This window comes from Nicotiana tabacum, chromosome 4, assembly GCF_000715075.1.
Source record: "Nicotiana tabacum cultivar K326 chromosome 4, ASM71507v2, whole genome shotgun sequence".
NCBI classification, from domain to species: Eukaryota; Viridiplantae; Streptophyta; class Magnoliopsida; order Solanales; family Solanaceae; genus Nicotiana; species Nicotiana tabacum.
The window spans coordinates 73,597,378-73,624,058 of record NC_134083.1 but is presented as its reverse complement, the minus strand read 5'-3'; the positions used below and the strand labels follow the sequence as shown (position 1 = coordinate 73,624,058).

The 26,681-nt window shown below is 41.6% G+C and overlaps 1 pseudogene; it reads left to right on the top strand.

Annotated features, from left to right (window-relative positions):
* The first annotated feature begins 6,953 nt into the window (after positions 1 to 6,953).
* LOC142180387 (pentatricopeptide repeat-containing protein At5g66520-like) lies at positions 6,954 to 24,186 on the top strand (annotated as a pseudogene).
* Positions 24,187 to 26,681: the final 2,495 nt, after the last annotated feature.

Here is a 26,681-nt window from a genome sequence, read left to right as displayed (position 1 = left end):
CAAGTACCGAGCCTAACCTCGATGAAGTAGTGACGAGGCTAAGGCGGGTCACGTACAATAACATGTACGCACTATAATAATAATAACAATAGGAAAAGAACACAGGAAATGACGACAAAGCAGTTACCTGACGAAAGAAAACTCAATCCTCTAAATCAGTGAGACCAAAAATGTCAGTCCTCAGAATCTCATATGAAAATACTAAAAGTTAACACAATACGACAATGAGCACATCACACACAATCCGTTGCAACGCACAACCCGATCCCACCGTACAGACACAACCCTCCCATATTTTACCATATCAATATCAAGAATATCATATAAAATCTGTTGTAGCACGCAACCCGATCCCACCATATAATCAAAAATAATATCATAATCCTCCCTTATTTCACCATATCAAATTCACATATAAAATCTGTTATGGTGTGCAACCCGATCCCACCATATCAATATCAATCCTCCCTTATTCCACCCGTTACGGCGTGCAACGCGATACATAAACAAAATTAATAGATGTAATCAATTTAACAACTCAATTCACAAGAATATGTACGATCAAAGAATATGAAAGCAAAGTTAGTCATGTATATGTACGCGTGACATGACTTCGAAATACCAAACAAAACGAATACACATATACGTGATTCGTTTCAAGATAATTCTATAATTACAAATAGCAAGCAATAAAAACAGACATGGATAAAACATAGAAATCAATAAATCACAGTATGTCCAAAATTAATTTAAGTCAAGTTGTAGTCAATAAAATGACCGTGCTAGAACCACGAGACTCGGGGAATGCCTTACACCTTCTCCCCGGTCAACAGAATTCCTTACCTGAACTTTGTTTTCGCAGACCAATAATAAAAAAGTCAAACTTTTCTTTGACTAGAGATTCAAATAAAAGGTGACTTGGAACACCAAAAATCAATTCCAAGTGGCGACTCTGAATAATAAATAATCCCTATTTAAAAATTGTCACTTTAATTGGAAAAACTCTATTACCCACGTACCATACATATATCTTTTTTTGGGGTATAAAATGGGTGTGACACTCACCGTACAGATTGAAATACTTTCTTGGCTTCTAATAGTTGCCTCCATTTCTAGTGTACATGGCCACATCATATTGTTGTAGTAGTAGTGGGGTTTGCCCCCAATAGCCCTGCAATTGCTGCAACAGACTTCTGAATTTCATCACTAATAACCATAACATATTGTCACGGGCCCAAATCCTTACATTGGGTAGCGGCACCTGCTTGCCTGTGCGGCGCCTGCAGCTCCCCTCGCTGTAGGCCAGCCTTGTTTTCTTTCCCAGGATTCCAAGCACGATCCTGTGCTTGTTGGTGGGACTCGCCCGTAGGCTCGCCCCAACTCGTTCCGCCCGTAAGATGTCTAGGCCCTTGGCCCTAGACATGTCGTGGCGCTCCATCTTAGGATCTCAATCCATGCGCGCCCTGGGGGGGATTGGACTAGGACATGCCTTGTCCTTAGCCCAAGACTGAGCATCGCTCCCGCGTGCACAACCCAATCCTCAAGCTTGACACTCGCCTAGTGCATCCGCGACTAGCTCGTGCCTCGCCCGAGTAAGGCAACCTTTACCTTAGCCATTGTCATGCGCGTCTTTCGTGCCATGCCCATACATAGCCCTCTTGCAGCACGTTTCCATTCCGAAGTAGTGCAGTGTCGCCCACACCTGCACCTTTAGGCCAACAGACCCTTGCTTGCATGGTTGAACCCAAGCCATGCTCACAAGTCGACATATGATGCCCCTATGACAGGTGCGTCAAGTATCCAATCGGCACGGAGGTCTTCTTCCAACATTCGGCAGCCCGCGGGACTGGCCGTCCTACACTGCGAGCCTCCAGCGCCACTTTGATGCCCAACGCTTGCCCGAAGGTGTTGCGCCGCCCATAGAGTTTCCCTAACTCGTATAGGTACCTTTGAAACTCCTTTGAGTCATCTAGGCAGGCCCTTGAGGTTGCCCCAAGGTAGCTCGTTCTATACGGCTCGGTGACAGCACGTATGGGGGAGGCAGGTCGGAGCTTTTATCACCTATACCCCCCTTATATATGCTTAAAATTAAAAAGCCCAAGTTGCCCGAGTAGACAGTTTTACGTTAGACCATCAGAAGGACCTTTTCTCACCAGTTCTTGGCCTAAATCACAACTCCAAAGTGCGAGTTGTGACATCCTCCCACACTCATAATGTCATCGTCCCCGATGACACATCATGGATTAGGACATCCCGGAGTCTGCCCCCTCAGGCATGCCTTTTTCAGCTCCCTTTGTCCTGTGGGATGGACTTCCTCGAAGTCCTTTCTCAAAAGGAGTCATGCCCCATGCACTTCTCCCCCAAGTATCTTCCAAGCGTGCCTCTGCAATTCACCTCTATTCGGTGTTCACTTGGAAAGTGCCTCCGCACTTGCACCCTCTGGTGTCTAACTTTGTGATTGACCCACACTAGTCAATCACACCATGACCCTCACGGTCTTCATGTCCGTCTGAAGCTTTCCTTCATAGGTTAGCACATCAATGTGCTCTTTTGACGTCGCTCCCGTAGCCTTAAGATGCCCTCTTTGGCATGGCTCCCGTAGCCTTTCGCTCCCGTAGCATTAAGACGCCCTCTTGGCATAGCTCCCGTAGCATTCCGCTCCCGTAGCTTTCCTTGCCCTCACTACCTTGAAGATGTGTTCGCTTCCAGACCCACGACTTCGCCCATATGCCTCTTGCATAGGCGGGATCCTCCCACACTCAATGTAGAGGATACATATTTAGCACTGTCGTCCCATTTGGCATTCGGCCAGCACTTAGGACGACCTTTGGTGAGTACTACATTCCCAAAGTCATAGTATCGTCGCATTTCCGAACAAAGCTCTTTGTTTTTCAGTTGTCACTTCCCCAGCAAGTAGCCAATGCTCCCGATAGTACTTCAATACTCTCCCTTTAGATAGCCACCCTCTTGGTCCTGCTAGCACGGCTTCCCGGTTCGGTGTGCCTCGCACCTGGACACTCACGGTCTTCGATCATTCGACATACTCCTTTCTAGAATGATGACACCTTGTAACTTAGAAACTCGCCCAATTCCGAAGCTTCGCTATACCCTCGAATTCGTTTCCTCACCTTGGCAATGCCCTCAGGCAACCCAAAGGTCTTCTCCCGTAGGAAAGACACTCAACTTGACGCATTGCACGCATCCTTGGTAAGATCTCCGCTATGATCATGCCCAAGTTTATAGTCCATGGCTCCCACTCTTCGCAATATGGTTGCACGACCTGGCAAATATAGCTTTCTCTTGGCCATCCGACTCATCGGTATATCACCTTATTCAGTAGCACCTTAGACTCTTGAAAGACAATGGAATCACCCATTTCTTTCTTCAACCATCAGTATCGGGTTCTCGATCTCTGGTGGCATATGAACATCAATCTCTGCTTTGACGTGATCTCTGCACTAACATCCAAAATGCGCTCGCCATATCCACACCTTTGCCTTGACATTGTGCCATGGCATAGTATGACCTTAATCGGCTCTGATACCAAGTGTCACGGGCCCAAATTCTTACATTGGGTAGCGGCACTTGCTCTCCCGTGCGGTGCCTGCAGCTCCCCTCGCTGTAGGCCAGCCTTGTTTCCTTTCCCAGGATTCCAAGAACGATCCTGTGCCTGTTGGTGGGACTCGCCCGTAGGCTCACCCCAACTCGTGCCGCCCGTAAGATGTCTAGGCCTTTGGCCCTAGACATGTCGTGGCGCTCCATCTTAGGATCTCAATCCATGCGCGCCCTGGGGGGATTGGACTAGGACATGCCTTGTCCTTAGCCCAAGACTGAGCATCGCTCCCGCGTGCACAACCCAATCCTCAAGCTTGACACTCGCCTAGTGCATCCGCGACTAGCTCGTGCCTCGCCCTAGTAAGGCAACCTTTAGCCCTTGACCATTGTCATGCGCGTCTTTCGTGCCATGCCCATACATAGCCCTTTTGCAGCACGCTTCCATTCCGAAGTAGTGCAGTGTCGCCCACACCTGCACCTTTAGGCCAACGGACCCTTGATTGCATGGTTGAACCCAAGCCATGCTCAAAAGTCAACACATGATGCCCCTATGACAGGTGCGTCAAGTATCCAATCGGCACGAAGGTCTTCTTCCAATATTTGGCAGCCCGCGGGGCTGGCCGTCCCACACTTCGAGCCTCCAGCGCTACTTTGATGCCCAACGCTAGCCCGAAGGCGTTGCGCCGCCCATAGAGTTTCCCTAACTCATATGGGTACCTTTGACACTCCTTTGAGTCATCTAGGCAGGCCCTTGAGGTTGCCCCCAAGGTAGCTCGTTCTATACGGCTCGGTGGCAGCACGTATGGGGGAGGCAGGTCGGAGCTTTCATCACCTATATCCCCCTTATATATGGTTAAAATTAAAAAGCCCAAGTTACCCGAGTAGACAGTTCTACGTCAGACCATCAGAAGGAACTTTTCTCACCAGTTCTTGGCCGAAATCATAACTCCAAAGTGCGAGTTGTGACAATATGCTTGGTTAAAAGAAGGCATAAGTCTCATTAGTAGAATTTGGCTTCTTGCTTGACTGTAAGAGTCATGAAGCCCCATCAAGAATTGGAATAACTTGAGTTTTTGCAGATAAACTACAAAGTCTCTTGACTTTGGGCAATCACACCCTGGTGCAGGAACTAAAGCTTGAAATTCTTCCCACAAATCTTTAAGCTTTGAAAAATACAAATACTGACGCAGTCCCTTGACTTAGAGTAGTTATTTCTTTATGTAGATTATATGATTTAAAGTCATCTATTTGATCAAATCTCTCATGTAAATTATTTCACACTACTTGAATACTCGAGGCATACATTATACCTCCAAGAAGGCCATTAGTTACAGAATTCATTAGCCAAGATAACACAATAGCATTTACTCGTTCCCAGCGATTCCACATATTTTCTGAAATTTTTTCTTTAGAACAAGTACCATCAACTAACCACCATTTATTTCTCCCTAACAAGGCCATCCTCATAGATCTATACCACATAGAATAGTTTTCGATACGTGTTAGTTGAAGCAAGATCATTTGGATCCCACTCACGTCAGATGGGCTCAAGAACAAGGGATGATTGTAGTAAAGATTTGGTGTGAGACCTAGCATAACACCTGCAGATTGATTCACAATAGAATTGACTGGATTGACTGGTGGCATAGCACCTGCAAATTGATTCACAACAGAATTGACTGGTGTGGGTTGTTCTTCAATTGCCATTGCCTAGAATCTTCAATAGGCTGTTAAATTGCGATGATTGTTTCTTGAACAAGATTGCGGAATTTTGTATGATCGAGTTTCAAGCTCTTAAAAGCTTGTTGCTTTGATACCATGAACTGATACTTGGGATTTACCCAGATGAAGAATTGAGAGAGAGACGAGAGAGATGAGAAGAATGAGGAGTGAAAAGTATTATCTATTAGCTTAATCCTTCACCGATCTATATTACACATTACTTATATAGAGTTAAGAACCCAACTAACAGTTAACCAACTCATATAGCCGTTAGGCTTTTAGCTAACTAACTAAGTGACACTATGAAATGACTAGTTTACCCTTATGTCTAATTATGTTACACCTTTCTCTACCCTCCCCTCAAGCTAGGTACTGAAAAAACATGAAGAATCTATCATGTTTCTCTTTTATACGCCCCTTAAAAAATATTAGTTAAGAGGAGGGTTTGCCTATTTTACCCTTATTTATATCTTTAAGATATAATCTCTTTATATTGAATATTTATTCTATATATGTGTTTTTTTCATCTTCAAGGATAATTATTACTAAGATTAAAAAGGAAAAAAACAATCAATTTTGTATTGAACTTCTAAATTGACAAATAATGTGAGACAACTAAGTCGAGGGAGTACTTTAGTTGCCATAATTAGAAAAGGAAATAACTGTTGTAACCTTTCATAGCAGGCATCCTTCAAATTTCAACGGTTATTCTTATTAATTGTTGCAACCGTTCGACTCATTTTGGAAGAACATGACCTTTGATAATACAAATAGCAATTAAAAAAGAAGGAAAAATGCCCAGGAAAAAGATAAATAGCGATCCTCATCTATGCAGATGCCACATTACTATCCTTTATGTCCCTCCTTTATATAAATATACAGATTGGACTGTATTCTTATTTAGTTTTTGCTTGTTGTCCTCTTCATAGGAGGCAATTTTTTTTGTCAGCTTGTATTTTTCACTTAACAGCTTTGTTGAATCCTAGTCAAAAGATATCATAAATGTAATACTTATTTCCAGAGTACGGGAGTTTTGAAATTGCGTGTCTTGTTACTATTATCAAGCAGAATGCAATAAATGCAAACGTAATTCATTTTTTCGACCGAAAAGAAGTGGACTGCTGATGAATGATCATGCATTTTTTGTTTGGATAGGTACAAGTACAACTGTACAAGTAGGAGAGACTGAGATTGGGTGTGGCACGCAATGGGCAAGACTAGCAAGTTCCGTTCGGCTTTACCATAAAAATACTTATACTTCAAAATGCAAGCATTTAACTCCTTTGAGCCTTTGCCAATACAAATCAACAAGAATAATTTCCATATTTTCAATTGAAGTTGTGTTGTTGATCACCTATATATCAACTTTGCAACTATTCGTCATCTGAATGGCAATTTCCATCAAGACTTTCCCATGTAAATGATCTCGCGCTACCTGTAGCAAGATCAATTGAATCACTTCATGTGGGCTTCAATACTACATTTGGAGCTTTCACCGCCTTTCTCATCTACCAAGCTCTCCCAGATGAGAGCAATAACTTTGAAGCATACTTATAAAATGTACTCTGGCAACAAAGAGAAGCAGATTAACGTCAGAAAAGGCCAAAAGTGAGTTCAAATATAATTGACTGTTCCCAATTTCCTTATTTCTGTTTTAAAACTCTGAACAATATACCATTAGATTGTCAAACGTTGGACCTACGAAAATGATGGAGTTCCAACGGTTAAATTTGAAGAATAAACTGACATGCCTGCTTGGGAATTGCAGGAGCATGAGAAAGCTGAAGCAGATACATGCCTACGTCACTACATCTCCTAAGCTCTTTACCACTGACCGTTGCTTCCTAATCTCTCGTCTTATTTTCTTCTGCGCAGTTTCTCAATCAGGGTCTCTCATCTATGCCAACGCCGTATTCAGATTCGTCCCTCGCAAAACTCTCTTCATTTACAACTCCATGATCAGAGCTTACGCTTCAATAATCCATGACCCCGACTTCATTTCAGCCCTTAATTTTATACAAATAAATGTTCTTTGATGATATTACACGTGACTGTATTACATTTCCCTTCGTGTTAAAACATTGCGGGAACATAGTTGGTGAATTGGTCGGTGTTAGCCCAAGTGAAGTTTGTTTTGATGATTAACAAAAAAATTCAAGCATGAACCAGGTCCATACAAAGTGAACACAAACACGGGCAGAATTCGAGCACAAGACATGCACGTGAAAGAGATAAACTTAAGTGGTTATATATGATATCTCATGAATGAAAATGTTGCATAAGTGAGAAGGATAAGGACTCCTTACTTGAAGAGAACTCTATCCTAGATAAGGGAAGAGTTAGAAGTTGAAGATAATAAGAACTCTTCCACCAAGGAAGAGTAAAGCATTAGACTTCTAGTTATTTCCTATTCTACTAACCCTAGTGTGAGTATTTAATGTGTCTTGAATTTTAGGGCTTAATTATTTATGGGTTAGTGATACTTAGCCTAATTCATGCTAAAATTGTAGAATTAGTGGTTGCAAACACTGTTTCATGCCTTTATGACTTAGGCCCTTCTTGAGAAAGAGAGACTAAGTCTAGGAAAATTAGGCTAACAAGGAATTGGGGTGAACTCAAGAGATTGATAGCCCCAATTAAAGGATCTAACCTAGAGGTAGTAATACCCGACTTGAACCAATTTCATTTGGATTATATGAACACCCATTTGGGCTTGAAAAAGCCAAATCAAGCAAAGTCACTCAAACTACCGAGAGGTATAGAGTGAGCACTTATGTGTGATGGTTATATCACGACCCCAATCGTAACAAGCTTGTCCTAGATTCTTGATACCCATTAGATACTCACCTAGGCAGAAGTGACTACCCTAGTGCCTTTTAACACTTGAAAACTTTTACCAAAAATATTGTACTTAGCTTACACTTGGCATACAATAGTATAAAATTAGAATAGAATCAATCACAATAATGTTTGGAAGTGCAATTAGTAACAACACACACGTCTAGATTAGTTAGATACACGACTCCAAACCAAATTAACTCCTTGTGGAAATCGATCCCGACTTTATCGGGTAAAACTACATCGACCTCTCCTCGCTACTATATAGTGGTGTAGGTTTGGCCTCGATCACTTTTTGGCGCCATTGCCGGGGAGTTAGACGGTGTTGGCTATCTATCTAACTATTTGTGTGTCTTGTTTTTTCTTTCCTTCTGTTTTTCTAACTTTTGTGTATCAATCGCTTTAGGTACTAAATGGCTCATAATGATGCTTTCGGACATATTCTTCCAGGGGAGGAGGTAGATGACAATGGCGAGGATGTGGTTAATCTAGAACCTCAAGTCCAAAGAAGAGGCCGCCAGGCTAATGACAACATTCCAAACCCTCCCCCACCTCCTCCACGGGCAGCACACCGGGTGCTACCCAACGAAGGTTACGCAAGTACAATTGTCCAGCCCCGGATTCGAGCGGGCAATTTTCAAATTAGAAATGTCATGCTGACCCTATTGGAGAAAAGAGGCCTTTTCACTGGAGTCCCTCATCAGAACGCATACAAGCATCTAAAGGGTTTTGTAGACACATGCTGGGGGAGCAAGCAGACGAATGTGTCGTAGGACGCTCTGAGATTGAGACTTTTCCCATTTTCACTTAGAGGGAAAGCTTTGGACTGGATCGAGAGGCTACCCAACCACTCTATACACACGTGGGATGAGTTGGCAGAAAAGTTTACAGCCAAGGTTTTCTCACCGATTCATATGGCAACATTGAGGGATGAGATCTTAGCCTTTAAACAAGAACCTAATGAACCCCTACATGAAATCTGGGAGCGATACCGGACAATGGTCAAGGAATGCCCAAATAATGATATGACTGAAGCAATGATTCAGCAGACATTCTATAGGGGCATCAACACGACCAACCAATGTGTGGTGAATCAACTAGCTGGGGGAAATTTTATGAAGACGCCTTATGCCGATGCTTGTGACATACTTGATGAGATAGCTGACACATCTTCAGCTTGGCAGAGTCGGGCAAATGTTCCTCAGGGTGATCCTAATGTCATCCATATTCACAAGGAACTTCATGATCACGGACAAGCCATAGCTGAGTTGACAACTAATATGAATCAGTTAGCAAAGGCCCAACTTCAACAAGTTCAAGGGTCAAAGCAAGTAAATGCCATGGAAGGGAAAAATGTCATGGTCAACAGGAGAAGACAACGTGATCAATAAGTGCAAAACAATCAAGATCAATATGAGCAAAGTGGTAGTGGTGATAATCAAGACGATTCTTATGATGATCAAAGTGAGGAAGTGTTATATGCCAATAACTACCAAAGGTCAACAGAGCAATGCTCCAAATCAACAAAGGAGATCGCAAGGGAACAATCAAAATTGGGGCAACCAAGGACAAGGGAATTAGAACAATGGAAACAACAACTCAAAAAATTGGGGGAACAACAATAACAATTGGGGCGGAAATGGAAACCAAGGGTCTTGGAATAATAATAATCAAGGCAACCGGGGGTCGGGCGTTTAGAGGCCCCCGATGTATCAACAACCAAACAATCCGCCTCCATATTCATCTCAATGGAAAAGTTCTTCAAACAATGAGATGGGGTGGATAGAGAATATGTTCAAATAAATGATGGAAAGGAATGCTGACTCCGATGCCCAAATAGCCTCCCATACCACCTCTATTATCAACTTGGAAGTACAAATAGGTAAAATTTCTCAAGCATTGAATACTCGCCCTAAGGAGGCATTACCAAGTGATACGGTAGTAAACCCGAAAGGTGGGAACAATACAGGCCATGCTATGGCGGTGACCACAAGAAGCGGTAGAGGTGGAGATACAAGTACCTCAATCCAAAGAAGATTGTGAGTGAAGATGTTGTGTTGCAAGAAGATGATGAGATTCAAGCTAATAATGAGAATGTGAATGATGAAGTGAGGATCGATAGCAATGACAACATGGAGGAGACTCAAAATGATGTGAACCCGTCTAGGGAACACGTGATAGACATACCAGAAACGGTAGTGCCTAAAGCCAAGTCCCCTTTGCCAAGGCCTCCTCCACCGTATCCTCAAAGTCTTGCAAAGAAAAATAATGAAAACCAATTCAAGAAGTTTATTGAGATGATGAAAAGTTTGTCAATCAATGTGCCCTTGGTGGAATCTCTCGAACAAATGCCGGGATATGCCAAGTTCATGAAGGACTTGGTAACTAAGAAGAGATATATGAATTGTGAGACCATCAAAATGACTCATCAAGTGAGTGCAATTGTGCACTCGATGGCTCCAAAGCCTTGAAGATCCCGGTGCCTTTACAATTCCATGCACCATTAGTAGAGCCGATTTTGCAAAAGCCTTGTGTGATCTGGGAGCAAGTATTAATTTGATGCCATATTCCGTGTTCAAGACACTAGGTATTGGGCAACCAAGAGCTACTTCCATGAGATTACAAATGGCGGATCGGACAATGAAAAGGCTGTTGTATTATTGATGATGTTCTAGTCCGGGTTGACAAGTTTATTTTGCCTGCTGATTTTGTGATTCTCGACTGCGAAGTCGACTATGAGGTGCCTATAATATTGGGGAGACCTTTCCTAGCAATAAGGCGATGAAACAGTTGTATTCCACGTGTGCAAATCAATGAGGCAACCAAATAGCAATGAAGTTTTCTCTTTTGTGGATCTTGTGACGGAGGTGATAGTTGATGACACGAGTGCCATGATCAATGTGGAAGACCCTTTGGAAGCTGTGTTGTTAAACCATGAGGATGATGAAAAGGAATGCTTGGTTGAATGTGCAAATGCGTTGCAAGGAATGGGATCCTACTCATATGGTCCCCGTAAACTTTCCTTGGACTTGGAAAACCGGAAGACTCCACCAACAAAGCCCTCAATCGAGGAGCCACCAACATTGGAGTTGAAACCTTTGCCTTTACACCTCAGGTGTGAATTCTTAGGTCCTTCTTCCACATTACCTGTTATTCTTTCTGCTTGACTAACTAACGTGCAGGTAGACTCCACCCTTGCGGTGCTTCAAAGAAGGAAAAAGGCAATTGGATGGACTTTGGATGACATTCAGGGTATAATCCCCGCCTTTTGCATGCACAAAATTATACTAGAGGATGATGCCAAACCCTCCGTGGAACATCAAAGGAGGTTGAGCGAGGCTATGCAAGAGGTCATCAAGAAGGAAATTGTCAAGTGGCTTGATGCAGGGGTTGTGTACCCTATTTCGGATAGCTCATAGACTTCACCGGTACAATGTGCGCCAAAGAAGGGGGGTATGAATGTGGTCAAAAATGAGAAAAATAAGTTGAACCCCACTCGTACTATCATCAGATGGAGAGTATGTATGGACTATAGAAAACTGAACAAAGTGACCCGCAAAGATCACTTTCCATTGCCCTTTCTTGATCAAATGTTGGACAGACTTGTCGGGCGTGCCTAATATTGCTTTTTGGATGGGTACTCAAGATACAACTAGATTCTCATTGCACCGAAGGACCAAGAGAAAACCACCTTCACATGTCCGTATGGCACATTTGCATTCCTACGGATACCGTTTGGTTTGTGTAATGCACCGGCTACCTTTCAACGGTGTATGATGGAAATATTTACGGATATGGTGGAGGACTTCCTCGAAGTGTTCATGGATGATTTTAGTGTTATGGGTGACTCATTTGAAGAATGCTTGGACAATCTTGACAAAGTGTTGGCCCGATATGAAGAGACCAACCTAGTGCTTAATTGGGAAAAATGCCACTTTATGGTTGAGGAGGGCATTGTCCCCGGCCATAAGATCTCAAAGAACGGTGTTGAAGTGGACAAAGCTAAGATTGAAGTTATTTCAAAACTCCATCCTCCTACTTCCGTCAAGGGAGTTAGGAGCTTTCTTGGGCACGCGGGGTTCTACCGAAGGTTCATCATGGATTTCTCAAAAGTGGTGAACCTCTTGTGCAAGCTACTAGAAAAGGATGCAAAGTTTGTGTTCAATGAAGATTGCATGAAAGCTTTTGAGCTTCTCAAATATAAATTGACAACCACTCCCATCATCACCGCACCCAATTGGAGCTTACCATTTGAGCTCATATGCAATGCTAGTGACGTTGCGGTAGGAGCCGTTTTGGGGCAAATGGTCAACAAGATATTTCATCCGGTCTATTATGCAAGCAAAATGATGAATGACGCCCAAGTCAATTATACGGTGACCGAGAAAGAGTTATTAGCCATTGTCTTCACCATGGAAAAGTTTAGGCCATATCTCATGGGTGCCAAAGTGATAGTGCACACCGATCACGCGGCACTCTGTTACTTGATGACCAAAAAGGACTTGAAGGCTAGGTTAATAAGATGGGTTCTTCTGCTTCAAGAGTTTGACCTTGAAATCATTGATAGAAAAGGAAGTGATAATCAAGTGGCGGACCACTTGTCCCGCTTAGAAGTGGAGGGGAGGCCCCACGATGGCCTCGAAATTAATGATTTGTTCCCGGATGAACAATTCCTCTCCGTGTCTTTGAGTGGTATGCCTTGGTTCACCGATGTATCTAACTTTCTTGTGACCGGTATTGTCCCGAGTGAGCTCTCTTCTAACCAAAGGAAGAAACACAAACGGGACAACTTGGATTATTATTGGGACGATCCCTATCTTTTCAAGATTTGCAATGATGGTGTGATCCGGAGATATGTCCCAAAAAAGGAGCAAATGAATATTCTTGATGCTTTCCATTCCTCTCTCTACGATGGTCATCATGATGGGGCAAAAATTGCTTCAAAAGTTCTTAGATGTGGATTTTATTGACCTACCATGTATAAATATGCAAGTGATCTTATTAAAAGGTGTGATGAATGCCAAAGAGATGGTGGAATTTCCAAGAAGGATGAAATGCCTCTCACCGCTATTCTTGAGATCGATATTTTTGACGTGTAAGGGATAGACTTCATGTGGCCATTTGTGAGTTCCTGTGGTAATACTTACATTCTGGTTGCTGTTGATTTTGTTTCCAAGTGGGTTGAAGCTGTAGCTTTGCCCAACAATGAGGCACGAAGTGTGGTGGCGTTCCTAAAGAAAAATATCTTCACACGGTTTGACATTCCTCGGGAAATCATCAGTGATGAGGGTTCTCATTTCTACAATAAGGCCTTCGACACTTTACTTTCCAAGTATGGTGTCAATCATAAGGTGTCAACCCCTTATTATCCCCAGGCTAGTGGACAAGTTGAGGTCTCCAACAGGGAGATACAGAGCATATTATCAAAATATGTCAATGCAAACCGGACGAATTGGTCAAGGAAACTTGACCATGCTTTGTGGGCTTATAGAACTGCGTACATGACTCCAATTGGTATGTATCCGTACCGGTTGGTATTTGGGAAAGCATGCCATCTTCCGGTTGAGTTAGAGCACAAGGCTATGTGGATGCTCAAGAAGTTAAACCTTTAACGGGATGTAACAGCCAATCTCCGAGTAGAGCAACTGAATGAACTTGATGAATTCCAGTTTCATGCCTATTCCAGCTCGTCCTTGTATAAGGACAAGATGAAGTACTTACATGACAAATATTCCCGGAACAAAGAATTCAAGGAGGGTAACTTGGTTATTCTATTCAACTCCCGGTTACGATTGTTTCCGGGAAAGTTCAAGTCAAAATGGAGTGGCCCTTTAAGGTGGTGCACGTGACTCCGTTTGGTGCTCTTGACTTGAAAAACAAAAATGGTGAAATCTTCAGAGTTAATGGGCACCGAGTGAAGCATTACCTCGGCAAGTTTGATGATATCCATGTGGTGGCCTTGATCAATTTCCAATGATGTTGGTAACATGCGTCGTGCCGCGATGTTAAATCAGGAACTTCTTTGGAGGCAACCCATGTGTTTTTATTTCCTTTTTATTTTCTTCTTAGATCAGGCTTTATTTTGAACTAACTGGTTGTGAGCTTTGTGTAGGAATTGTTTATGCAGTACAAGACTGTTGCTGGAAATATTTTCCTAAGAGTGGGGAATTACGCGGACCGCGCTCAAAATTTCACGGTCAGCGAGAGCTTTTCCCGGGGGCGTATTTTGTTAGCGGACGCGGATTTGAAAAGTCTAGGATATCAACTCTATGAAGTTATATTCGCGTCCGCGTTCGTAATTTCACGGTCCGCATTGGTATTACGTCAGCGGACCTGTTTCTGAAAAGGTTCTTCGAAAGGTAAAAAGCGCGGACGCGATGGAATTACGCAGACTGTGTTCAAGTGACCTCTAGGGTTGGTATAAATAGGAAGTCCTTAGGATTTTATTCACTTTTTGAACCCCACGCTCTCATCGAAATAGAGCAATGTTCATTTTCCCCTTCTTACACTTTCAATTTCATATCTCATTAATCAAAAGGCATTTTTCTACTACAAATCCACATCTGGTATGCTCAAATCTTTGCATTAATTTCATCTTTTGATTTTCTTTTCTTCTAGTTTTAATTTTTCTTTTTAGTTAGGGTTTAATACATGCCAGAATCTCAAAATCATGCTTAATTAACGCTTAACTTAATGTGGGTAATTATTTTACATGCCTAATGGGGGATAGGGTTATTAACTAGGCATGTTAATTGTATTAATTTAAAGCCCTAGGTTTCAATTGTGCCAGTGCCAGTTTTGTTTGAATTTCGCGGACCGCGGTCCGCATTCTTTAATTTATGAGAGCTGAGTATGTTTGCATGTACGCGGACACGGTGATTTTTCCGTGGTCCGCATTTGAACTTACGCAATCCTGTCCAAAAATTTGCGGTCCGCGTTTGATCTTTCGCGGCCGCGTCCCAAATTTCGCTGTTAGTGGAAACCAATGTTCCGAGAGTTAGTAGTCTGATCCCAACTCTTTCGCGACCGCGCTCATTTTTACACGGACCGCGATGACCTTTCCGCGACCGCTCTCCCTTTTACGCTGTCAGCGAACCCCTGCTTTGAGAAACACTATGATCATTTCATCTGTTTACCTTTGCTGATTCATTGAACCACAATACTAATGACCTTTCTCTGATTGTGTGTGCATATAATGGTGTGATCTCGTGGTGGTCCCGACAAATCAAAAGGGAGGGGAGAATCCTCCCGAGGCCGAGGCAAAGGGAAGCAGACTGCACCCTTAGCACCTCAGAAGCTTATTAGCAAAAGGCCCCACCTGTGAGACCTCAGGCTGACTCTTCGGACACTAGTGAATACCTCCCTTCCCGGGAGATTTTCGAGGGAGAATCTGCATAACAACCCGAGGTTCAATCTCAACCTTTCCGTCTCATTGATCAACCCACCTCCTTATCTGAGCCAGATGATAGCTTAGAAGGAGATAGAGAGACTTCAGCACCTTCTCCCCTACCTGCTGCAACTCCGGCCTCAAGAACTTCTCCTATTGATATTGATGATGAAGAAGAGCTTCTGGGTGATGGGAGAGGAGGTGATACACATGTGGAGGGGGGGTTGAGTAGATCAAGGAAGCTGGCAGTGTGGAAGATAGGTTTATGCGTGAGAAGGCCTACCACAAATTCCAGGAATGGTGGCCACAAAGGTCGCTTACCCTTGAGCGTCATTTCATAGAAAGAGATCTTCTCCCTCACAACCCGAATGTGAAGAGACAATTTGATGAAAGAGTGGGGGTGCAAATTCTTCACTAGCAAGTTGCTGGAAGCAAATGAGTACCTAGTCAAGGAATTTTACGCCAATGTTGCCCACATCAAAAAGGGTACCCATGTGACTAAGTACGAAATAAGAATATCCGGTTCGATTACAAAACTTTGAATACCTATGCCGGGTTTGATGATGTAGATGTTGCTCTATACATACAGAAGTTGGCATTAGATGAAGCAAACCATCCATGGGTAGCAGAGGTGATAGCCATACCAGGGACAACACCGCCTTGGCTTATACCGAGAGTCTCAATTGCCAGAAACACCCTTAGCTTTGAAGCCAAAGGGTGGTGTACCTTCGTCTGCAACCGCCTTGATCCATGCCAGCATGACAGTGACATTCCACTCTCCCGGGCGATTCTCAAAGCGTCCATCATGGCGGGGTACCCGATAAATGTGGGGAACCTTATGGCCCAGAACATATCCAAGGCAACCGGGAAGGAAGAATGGTCCTACCCTTACCCTAATTTCATCACTATGTACCTAGAGGACCAGCGGGTTGAGGGGAGACACTTTGACATGAAGGTGAAGCCAAAAAGGCCCATCTCTTGGTGCAGCCTTCAGGGAGTAGACAATCCCAAGCCCAAAGGCAAAGCCACTACCTCCGCTGGCCAGTCTAAAGAGCCAAAGGTAGTGGCCACTGGGTCCGAGCCTTCTACAATTGAAGGTTCATCTGTTGCTATGCCACCTCCTTCTTCAGGGCCATCTATCTCTGCCCCACTATTTGTGTCATCCTCCTCAGCTCACCCTCAGACTGCACTGCGGGTTACTCAGAAGCTATCCAACGTCAACAACTGGTTGCAAGCAGCTACATCAAAGCTGTCTGTCTTATCCAGTGCAGTCGCAGCACAGACAACACCAACACAGTTTCAGGTACCTTCATCAGTGGAGGATTCATTAAAGAAGGTTCTAAAAAACCAGAAGAAGCTCCTGGACAACCAAAAGAAAATCCTGGAGACATTAGATACTCATGGGAAGGTGATCAAGGAGCTGGGCAAGCAGGTCAAAAAGATGAAGAAGACTCAAGCTTCAAAAGAGTCTGTGGAGCTGCTGAAGATGGAGGTAGAGAAGTTAGCTTCAATCGAGATATTCCACTGGACCTGCTTATGGAGGAGACTACCCCTGCAGCACAGACAACACAAGCATCAGAGTAGGAGGCTGACATAGAGCCGGTGAGAAGATTTGTGGTACCCTAGACCGAGGACTTAGAGATTCAGTTAGAGGATCATGATGGAGTTGATGAGCCTACACAGTCTGAGGACCCTACCAGAGTACCTGAGACTACATAAGGAGTTTTCTTTAATCTTTATCCCTTCCCTGAGCTTATTTTTACTTTTAGCATTGAGGACAATGCTAATTTCTATTTGGGGGGGGGGGGGTTCTTATTTTGATTTGATGACTGGCATGTAATAATTATGATACTATATTTCGTTATTTTTCACTTTTGTTATGTATATAACCTTACCATTTCATGTATATATTCATCCCCATTTTGTGTATATTTGTTTCACTCTCCTATTGTACATATTCATTTTACTTTCCGTATTTTACTATATAACTTCTTTTGTAATTTTCCTTAATAGCTTAGCTTCTTACTTCCTTTAGTAGCTTCTTTTTGAGTTTGTAGCCTCTTTTTACATTTCTGTATGATCAATAAGCCTTTGGTTTTCTTAATGCCTCGGTTCTTTCCAAAGGTGGATGTTGTGTGAACCGGGTGTCTCTTCCTAACGATGGATGGCATGACAACTTTCTTAAGGGATTGAGTCTGTTTTTCTTTCTATTTTGATATTTAGTAGTAATGAATAAAAGTGTCTCAAGCAGGCTTCACTTGGTACCAACACATTTACCTTCGACCTCATGGTTAGAGACAGGTTTGTTGAAGAGATTAGATCTAGTTGTGACCTTTAGACTCTTGAATTGACTAAAACTATGATCAAGTGATTTCTGTGAGCCATATGTGATCTTCAATCTTAGCTAGGGTTGTTGTGGGCCCTCATCTCTATTCTCTTTAACAATCCAGTAACTTGAGAGGTGAGGTATTTCATTGCAAGTCCAAGTTCCGTGCCAACAAGTCTAGAACATGCCCCGAATGTTTGTCTAGGCGGAATTCTAAGTGTAGCTCGACTTGCGAAGTGATTGTAGGCTCTCCTTAGTCCCATTTGAACTGTGAATGATTATGTAGCCTACCAATGTGATATCCCTAGTCAACCCCTTTGAGCCTAAGCCTTTTTCATTCAATAGTCACATTACAAGCCTTCATTCATTTTATAATGACCATCTATTGGCACCCAATCTTTCCTTAGCATTCATGATGAGAAATGAGCAAAAACATAAGTTTGGGGGAGAAAAGAGGAATTTCAAAGTGATGAAAGGTACAAAGAACAAAAAGAGTTGATGAAAAGGAAAGGCAAAGAAAAGGATAAATAGTTAAAAAGAAATATGTCAAAAAGAAAGAAAAGGTTGAAGGGATTCAAATAAAATAATGTTGAAAGGCATGGAATGATGAGAAAAGGAGAAAGATGATTGTCATGAACAAGAAAGAGTGACAATGTGTCTCTCTAGTTCCCCTGAGGAAGAAGAAAATGACTCAAAGAGTCAAGAAAGTATGAACCGAAATGACAAAAATAGAGTGCTTAAGGAAAGATTAAACCATCATAGTTCATTATGTCCTACCTTGATCCAAAAAGCCTTCATTATATCCCGTTAATGCCCTATATGATTTCAAGTTGAGTGAGCTTATATTATGGGTGATATACATAAAGGGTGAGCTTATGGTACTTAATTAGAGCCAGACTTGTGGCATTCTTTTGAGAGTGATGAGCGCACTTCTTTACAATCCTTGTTTTGAGTGTCACATTCTATAAAGTGAGATTTGCTCATGGAGAGTAGAGGAGGAGGAGTTTGGGATTCACAATGACCTACGTGAGAGAGAGAGCTTCCTAGATGAATTGAGTCAACTCTTGATGCTTTTGTGTCACATTAGAACTATGGAACTCAAGAAATCATAGCATGCTGTTGTTGATAATGCATTTGTGTTGAGGGTAGTTGTTAGTCCCAATTGATGCTTGATGAAGTCACCTTAGAACAGCTTAAATTTTTCTTTCTTCTTTTTGTGGAGGTGGGAAGTACCTTGTTTGCTTGAGGACAAGTAAAAGCTTAAGTTTGGGGGAGTTGATAACTAGGGGTTTTAGCCTATTATTTGCTCTCTTTTGCTTAGGTTTTGGGTCAAAAATGCGTAAAGGTATTCCCGAAAACTAACTTAATGTGCTTTCTTGCATGGTTTGGTCAAAATGAGTCAAAGAAGCCATAATCAATTCATGAAGGAGTCAAACTTGCACTAATCCAAGGCTGAGACTAGAGCACTGAGAGCAGCAGAAAAGCGCGGCCGCGTAAGAACCACCGCTGAGGCGGCCACTATTACACGGTCCGCGAAAGTAGATTCAGAGAAGTTGCTTTGAGTACTAAAATAATCGTTGACCGCGTTGGAAAAGCGCGGCCGCGAAGGAAATTTCACTGAGAGCGCATCTTGAGGTGCAGAGACCTTGCAAGTCAGGATTAATTGAAGAACGCGGTCGATGTCCAAATTACGCGGCCGCGAATCGATCTTACGCGGACGCGAAGGATATTTCGCTGAGAGCGCATCTTGAGGTGCAGAGACCTTGCAAGTCAGGATTAATTGAAGAACGCGGTCGATGTCCAAATTACGCGGCCGCGATGGAAGCACACACAGATGCGATTGAAATTATGCGGTCCGCGAAACTAATCCCAATCCAAGCCCAGTATTGAAAAAACATGGATCGCGCTCATTATTACGCGGCCGCAAAAGCTAAAGCGCGGACTCGGTTAGAATTACGCGTCCACGAATCCTCCATTGGGGCAGTTTTGTTCGAAAATTTCAACTGTGTATAAATAGTTCTTTTTGACATTTTTAGGTTAAGTTTTGTTTAGCAGAGCACGTGAACGGCTAGTTTTTTTCCTTTTTGGGCAATTTTATAATAAATTTACCTTCAAACTTTAGGTTTTCATCTTGTACTTTAATATTATGGCTTATATTTCATCTTTATCTTTGATTTCTGCTGTTATTATTAGTAGCTAGACCCCATAGCTAGGGTTCTGACCCAACCCTAGTGTGGGTATTTAATGGGCCTTGAATTTTAGGGCTTAATTGTTTATGGGTTTGTGATATTTAGCCTAATTCATGCTAAAATTTTAGAATTAGTGGTTGCAAATACGGATTCATGCCTTTATGACTTAGGCTCTTCTTGAGAAAGAGAGACTAAGTCTAGGAAAATTAGGCTAACAAGGAATTGGGGTGAACTCAAGAGATTGATAGCCCCAATTAAAGGATCTAACCTAGAGGTAGTAATACCCGACTTGAACCAATTTCATTTGGATTATATGAACACCCATTTGGGCTTGAAAAAGCCAAATCAAGCAAAGTCACTCAAACTACCGAGAGGTATAGAATGAGCACTTATGTGTGATGGTTATATCACGACCCCAATCGTAACAAGCTTGTCCTAGATTCTTGATACCCATTAGATACTCACCTAGGTGGAAGTCACTACCCTAGTGCCTTTTAACACTTGAAAACTTTCACCAAAAATATTGTACTTAGCTTACACTTGGCATACAATAGTATAAAATTAGAATAGAATCAATCACAACAATGTTTGGAAGTGAAATTAGAAACAAACCGCACGTCTAGATTAGTTAGATACCCAACTCCAAACCAAATTAACTCCCTGTGGAAATCGATCTCGACCTCATCGGGTAAAACTGCATCGACCACTCCTCGCTACTATATAGTGGTGTAGGTTTGGCCTCGATCAAGGTTGTGACTACAAAAGAAAAGAAAATCAAGACTTCCAAAAGAAGTCTAATTCGAAATCAAAGTCAGCAGAACCTTCTACCTTGGCAAAAAGAACTAGGTCTGCCTTGAATTCCACAAAAGTGAAAGTAGTGAAGGAAAAAGAGAGTGAAGAAGAAGGAGAATTTGATGCAGAGAAGGACAAGATGGTTAAGTTTGGAAAAAGAACCATCTTGAAAGGTAACTACTTAGGGACTTGGAGGAAGAAGGCATGATGCTGCTGCTGGAAAAGTCACAACTGCAGGGTTGGAAGGACATGGTCCTTCAGATGGATAGAAAGCTTACCATAACTGAGATTGTGGAATTCATGGCAAATTGTGAGATCAAGAATGGCAGAGTTACCAGTATGGTAAATGGGGTGACTGTGAGCTTTGATGACAAGGAATTGAGAGAAATTCTGGGAGTACCTACTGAAAGGTACAATGACTACAAAAAGTTAAAATGGCCAAGCTTAGAAAACCTCCCCACATCACTTGACATTATAAGGAAGTTTGGTGACAATGAAGAAGAGCTTCATCCACCTTCTTGATAGGGTTCTAACTGGCACCAAAACTCATGCCATACCCTATGGTTTCATTCTCACGGCCGTACTTGCACACTTCAAGGTACCCATCAAGAAATGGGAAATTGGTACAAGCACGGATCACTTTAGGGCAAACACTTTGACTGTACGTGACTTTGAAGTCCACACCACTTCCAAAGAACCCGGTTCATCCAATAAGGTACCTGTGAACAAAAACTGTGAGCTTTGGTGCAGGAGAATGGGGCTAAGGATGTTGAGAATGAGAGGTTGAAGAAAAGGCTGGCTGAAGTAGAAACTGAGAGGGATGCTCTAAGGGTTGAGCTTGCAAAGGAGAAGGAGACGAATGATGACATTCTTCATGATATGCTGAAACTACTTCAAGTCAGAAACCAAGAACTTGGTCCTTCCCAGCCTTGAAATCTTTCTAGCCTAGTTAGACAAACCAGTGACCCGGATGTGATTTTGTTTTTGTTCTTTTTGCTCATGATCCAGTATTTTTATTTCTCTTTATGCTTTGTGGATGACTAGTATCGATGACAATCAACTATTTTTGTGCTCTAACTGTTTGTTGATACTTCTTAGATGTCTAATATCATTAGATTGATAAATGATACTTGACTCCATAATTACATTTGAAGTAGCCTTAGTGGCCATGAGTAATTTCTATTAAAATTTGGTTATCTAACATAATTATATAACTTTTCGATGATGCCAAAATGGGGAAGATAATTGTGCTTTTTATTTTGGACTGCGATGTTTATAACCTAATGAACCTGGTCCTTGATGATTTGTGACTTTAAAATGGAAAGTGTTCTAACATTGTGTTGATGTTGAGCTGAGTTGACACAGGGCCTATGCTTATGAAAAGCACATAGTGTGTCATCATATAAAATAGGGAATTTGTTAGCCCAAGTGAAGTTTGTTTTGATTATTGACAAAAGAACTCAAGCATAAATTAGGTCCATACAAAGTGACACAGACACTAGCAGAATTCGAGCACAAGGCATGCACGTGAAAGGTTGCATAAGTGAGAAGGAGAATGACTTCTTATTTCAGGATGTTCTCAATTTTACAGGGATGCACAAACGCCGAAGTTAAATGTGAGTTGAGAGAAAAATAGCAAGACATTTTACAAGCAATTCTTGTGTGATTCAAGTATGCGAACCTGAAGCTACATGAACCAGATAGAAGAACCAGTTCTAAGTGTCTGTCTTTTATTCTAGTTTTATTGTAGTAGGTGTTTCAAGTTGTACCTATCATCTTTATCTAGAAGCAATTGTATTAGGTACTCTGAGTATTATATTCAAGTTAGAGTTAACTTGAAAATGTCACAACAGTTAGAGGCTGGTTTCTACAACGGGATTAGAGTTAATCCTAGGTTTACAAAGAGTTTTGTAAATGCTGTTTTGGCTAAGTAATTTAGTGAAGTGTTGGAGAAAATCCTAATAAGTAGTAGGTTGTGGTTTTTTTACCTTTTGAGCCGGGTGTTTTTCACGTAAAATACTTGTGTTCTTTAATTTCCGTATTTACTATTTCCGCAACAGTAGTATAAGAAACACAAAGAAGAACCAAGTTCTTGTATAATCAGTGCACGCGAAAATTGGACACCACACAAATCACCCCCCTCCTGTGTGGCATTGAAGTATAAAACATCAGTCAGACGAAGTGTTCATGCTCACGTTGTTAAGTTTGGGTTTCATAGTGATATTTTTGTGCAGAATTCTTTGATAAGTTTGTATTCACAATGCAGGTCAGTGGGAAATGCAAGGAAGGTATTTAATGAAATGAAATGTCAAATCGGGATATTGCTTCGTGGAATTCTATGGTAATTGGATGTCTGAGAAACGGAAAGTTGGATATGGCCTTTGAGTTGTTTAGGAGGATGAAGAAGCGGAATATTATTATTTGGAATTCAATTATCACGGGGTTTATACAAGGAGGTAGGCCAAAATAAGATTTATAATTATTCTATGAAATGCAAATTTCAGGTGATGATATGGTTAGTCAAGATAAAATGACAATTGCTAGTGTAATATCAGCTTGTGCTTCTCTTGGAGCGGTTGATCAGGGAAGGTGGGTGCATGATTACATGAACAAAAGCGGAATGGAGTGTAATATGGTGATTACAACAATATTAGTTGATATGTATGGCAAATCTCGGAGTGTTTCTCGAGCACTTGATGTTTTTAAGGCAATGAAAAATAAGGATGTTTTGACATGGACAACTATGGTTTCCGCTTTTGCTCTTAATGGGAATGGTAGAGAAGCTTTTGAGCTTTTCTTGGACATGGAAGAGGCTGGAGTGAGGCCTAATGCTATAACTTTTACTGCTTTGTTGTCTGCTTGTGCACATTCTGGCCGTATAGAGATAGGGTGAATGTGTTTTGATGTGATGAGGTGTGCTTATCACATAGAGCCACAAGTTCAACACTATGCTTGCATGGTTGAAATTCTTGGTCGAGCTGGTCTCTTTGATAAGGCAGAAGGCTAATCAGAAGTATGCCAATGGAGCCAGATGTTGTCATTTGGGGTGCACTACTTGGTGGCTGCCAAATGCACCAAAGTTTTCAGTTAGGAGAAAAGGTTGCTCGGTATTTGATTGCTTTGGAGCCTCTGAACCATGTTTTTTATATTAATATTTGCAATGTATATGTCAAAGCTGGTAGATTTGACCATGTTAAGGAGATTAGACCCTTATGAAGGAGAAAAGGATTGAGAAGACAGTTCTTGGATGCATCACGATTGAAGTTGATGGAGTTGTCCAAAAATTTTCTGTAAGAGGACTATCTCAAGTTTTGATGACCGAAATAAAGTTTGTATTAACTAGTTTGAGTGATGAGATGGGAAGGAGAGCTTGTTAAGAGAAGTGGAACTATTAAACTACACTTAGTTTGGGTGGTTAAGAGTAGAGTTAGCTAATCTTATTAGTTAAACAATTAGAAAGGTTGTTAGGAGGTTAGTAACGAATTTGTAGTATAAATACACTGTAGATACTAAAATCTAGAGACAATTAATTTTCTTCAACTTCAATAAAACAGTAATTCTGTTTCTCTGAATTCTCTCTTAGCTTCTTCTCCAAGTCGAGCTTTCAGCTAAGAGCTTCCATAGCCATGAAAGCTAACATAGTATTAGAGCTCGCGATGACGATCTAAATCTAATTCCTTGCTCAATTGTGTGTATGCGTGTTACTGTGATTTAGTAAAGCTATACTGAATTGTCTGAAAGTAACAATACCTCTGAGCTAGGGTTTGCGATTTAGTCAACTAGAAAGCTTCATCAATGGCGATTGGAGACGAAATAAATGTGAGTACATCGAGACATGTGAATGCACCAGTAGCACTTACTGTCTTCCCCACCTCAAGTTTTGATGACAGAAATAAAGTCTGCATTAACTAGTTTGAGTGATGAGATGGGAATGAGAGTTTGTTAAGAGAAGTGGAACTATTAAACTACACTTAGTTTGGGTGGTTAAGAGTAGAGTTAGCTAATCTTATTAGTTAAACAATTAGAAAGGTTGTTAGGAGGTTAGTAACTAATTTGTAGTATAAATACACTGTAGATACTAAAATATAGAGACAATTCATTTTCTTGAACTTTAATAAAACAGTAATTATGTTTCTCTGAATTCTCTCTTAGCTTCTTCTCCAAGTCGAGCTTTCAGCTAAGAGCTTCCATAGCCATGGAAGCTAACATAGTATTAGAGCTCGTGATGATGATCTCAATCTAATTCCTTGCTCAATTGTGTGTATGTGTGTTACTTTGATTCAGTTAAGCTATACTAAATTGTCTGAAAGTAGCAACACCTCTGAGCTAGGTTTTGTGATTTAGTCAACTGTAAAGCTTCATCAATGGTGATTGGAGATGAAACAAACGAGAGTACATCGAGACATGTGAATGCACTAGTAGCACCTACTGTCTTCCCCACAATTGATCATAATTATCCTCTCTTCCTTCAACCAATCGATACACCAGGTAGCTCACTCATTTCTCTTCAGCTAACTGGCTTAGATAACTATGCTTTGTGGAGTTGATCTATGAGAATAGGTCTATTAGGTAAAAGCAAACTAGGTTTTGTAGATGGCCGATACCTAAAATCTAAGTTTGAACCTGAATTCCACGAGCAATGGGATAAGGAAAATGTTGTAGTGCTCTCTTGGATTATGAATGTTGTGCGCCCAAGGCTATTGAGTAGTATCGTGTATACTTCTAATGCTCATAAGGTGTGGGAAGACCTAAAAAAGGGTTCGATAAGATAAATGGATCTAGGGTTTTATACCTTCATAGAGAGATTCATACTCTAACATAGGGAACAATGAATGTGGCTGATTACTTCTCTAAACTAAGGGACCTATGCGATGAGTTTGATGCCCTCATGCCCTGTCGTGGTTGTCCCTGCCCAGAATCAAAGAAGTATGTTGAACATTTTGAGTATCACAGATTACTCCAGTTTTTATGGGATTGAATGATACTTATTCTCAAGCTCGAAGTCAAATCATGATGATGTCACCAATGCCTAGTATTAACAAGGCCTACTCTCTACTTATGGATGTGGAAAGCCAAAGGAATCTGGCCAATTTCTCTCAAATAATGCAAGTAGCAAAAGTTGCTGAAAACACTGCTCTGTATAGCAACAAAAATCCAACTACTGGTAATGGACAATTTATAGCTCAGAAGAAGACGGTGGTTTGTGAGTTTTGTAACTACAAAAGACACACCAAGGAAAATTGTTTCAAGCTAATATGATACCCTCAAGACTTGAAGTCTAACTTTAAGAGAAAGAAGAAATGGGGCAACTCTGGTGCATATGCCAATCATGTCAACACTACTCCTAACTACAACCCTGCTATGCAAAACACTCAGATGCAGTTTGGAGGTTTACAAGGCAGAGCAGAAGGAATAACATGTGGGCTGCAACAAATGCAAGTGCCTTCATCAACTGGATTTCAGCATATGCCTCAGCAAATGCAGATGCCTTCACAAATTGGATTTCATCACATGCCTCAGCAACAAGAACCAACTCCGACTCCAACTCCTTTCTTTACTCATGAGCAATATCAACAAATAGTTCAGCTGCTTAACAAGGGGGTAGATGAAGTTCCTTCTGCCAGAGCTGCAATAACAGGTAGACTGATAACTCTATTATCTAATCATGCTAATAACAACTGGATAATAGATTCTGGAGCTTCATATCTTATGACATCCACACTAGAGATGTTAAATTCCTATCAGTCAGTTCCATCTCAAAAGGGAAGTAAGGTTCACTTGCCTACATGAAATGTTGCATCTTTTCACATATAGGAAAAGCAAGTGTGTTTAACTATCAGGATATCAGTAATGTGCTATACATACAAGAGTT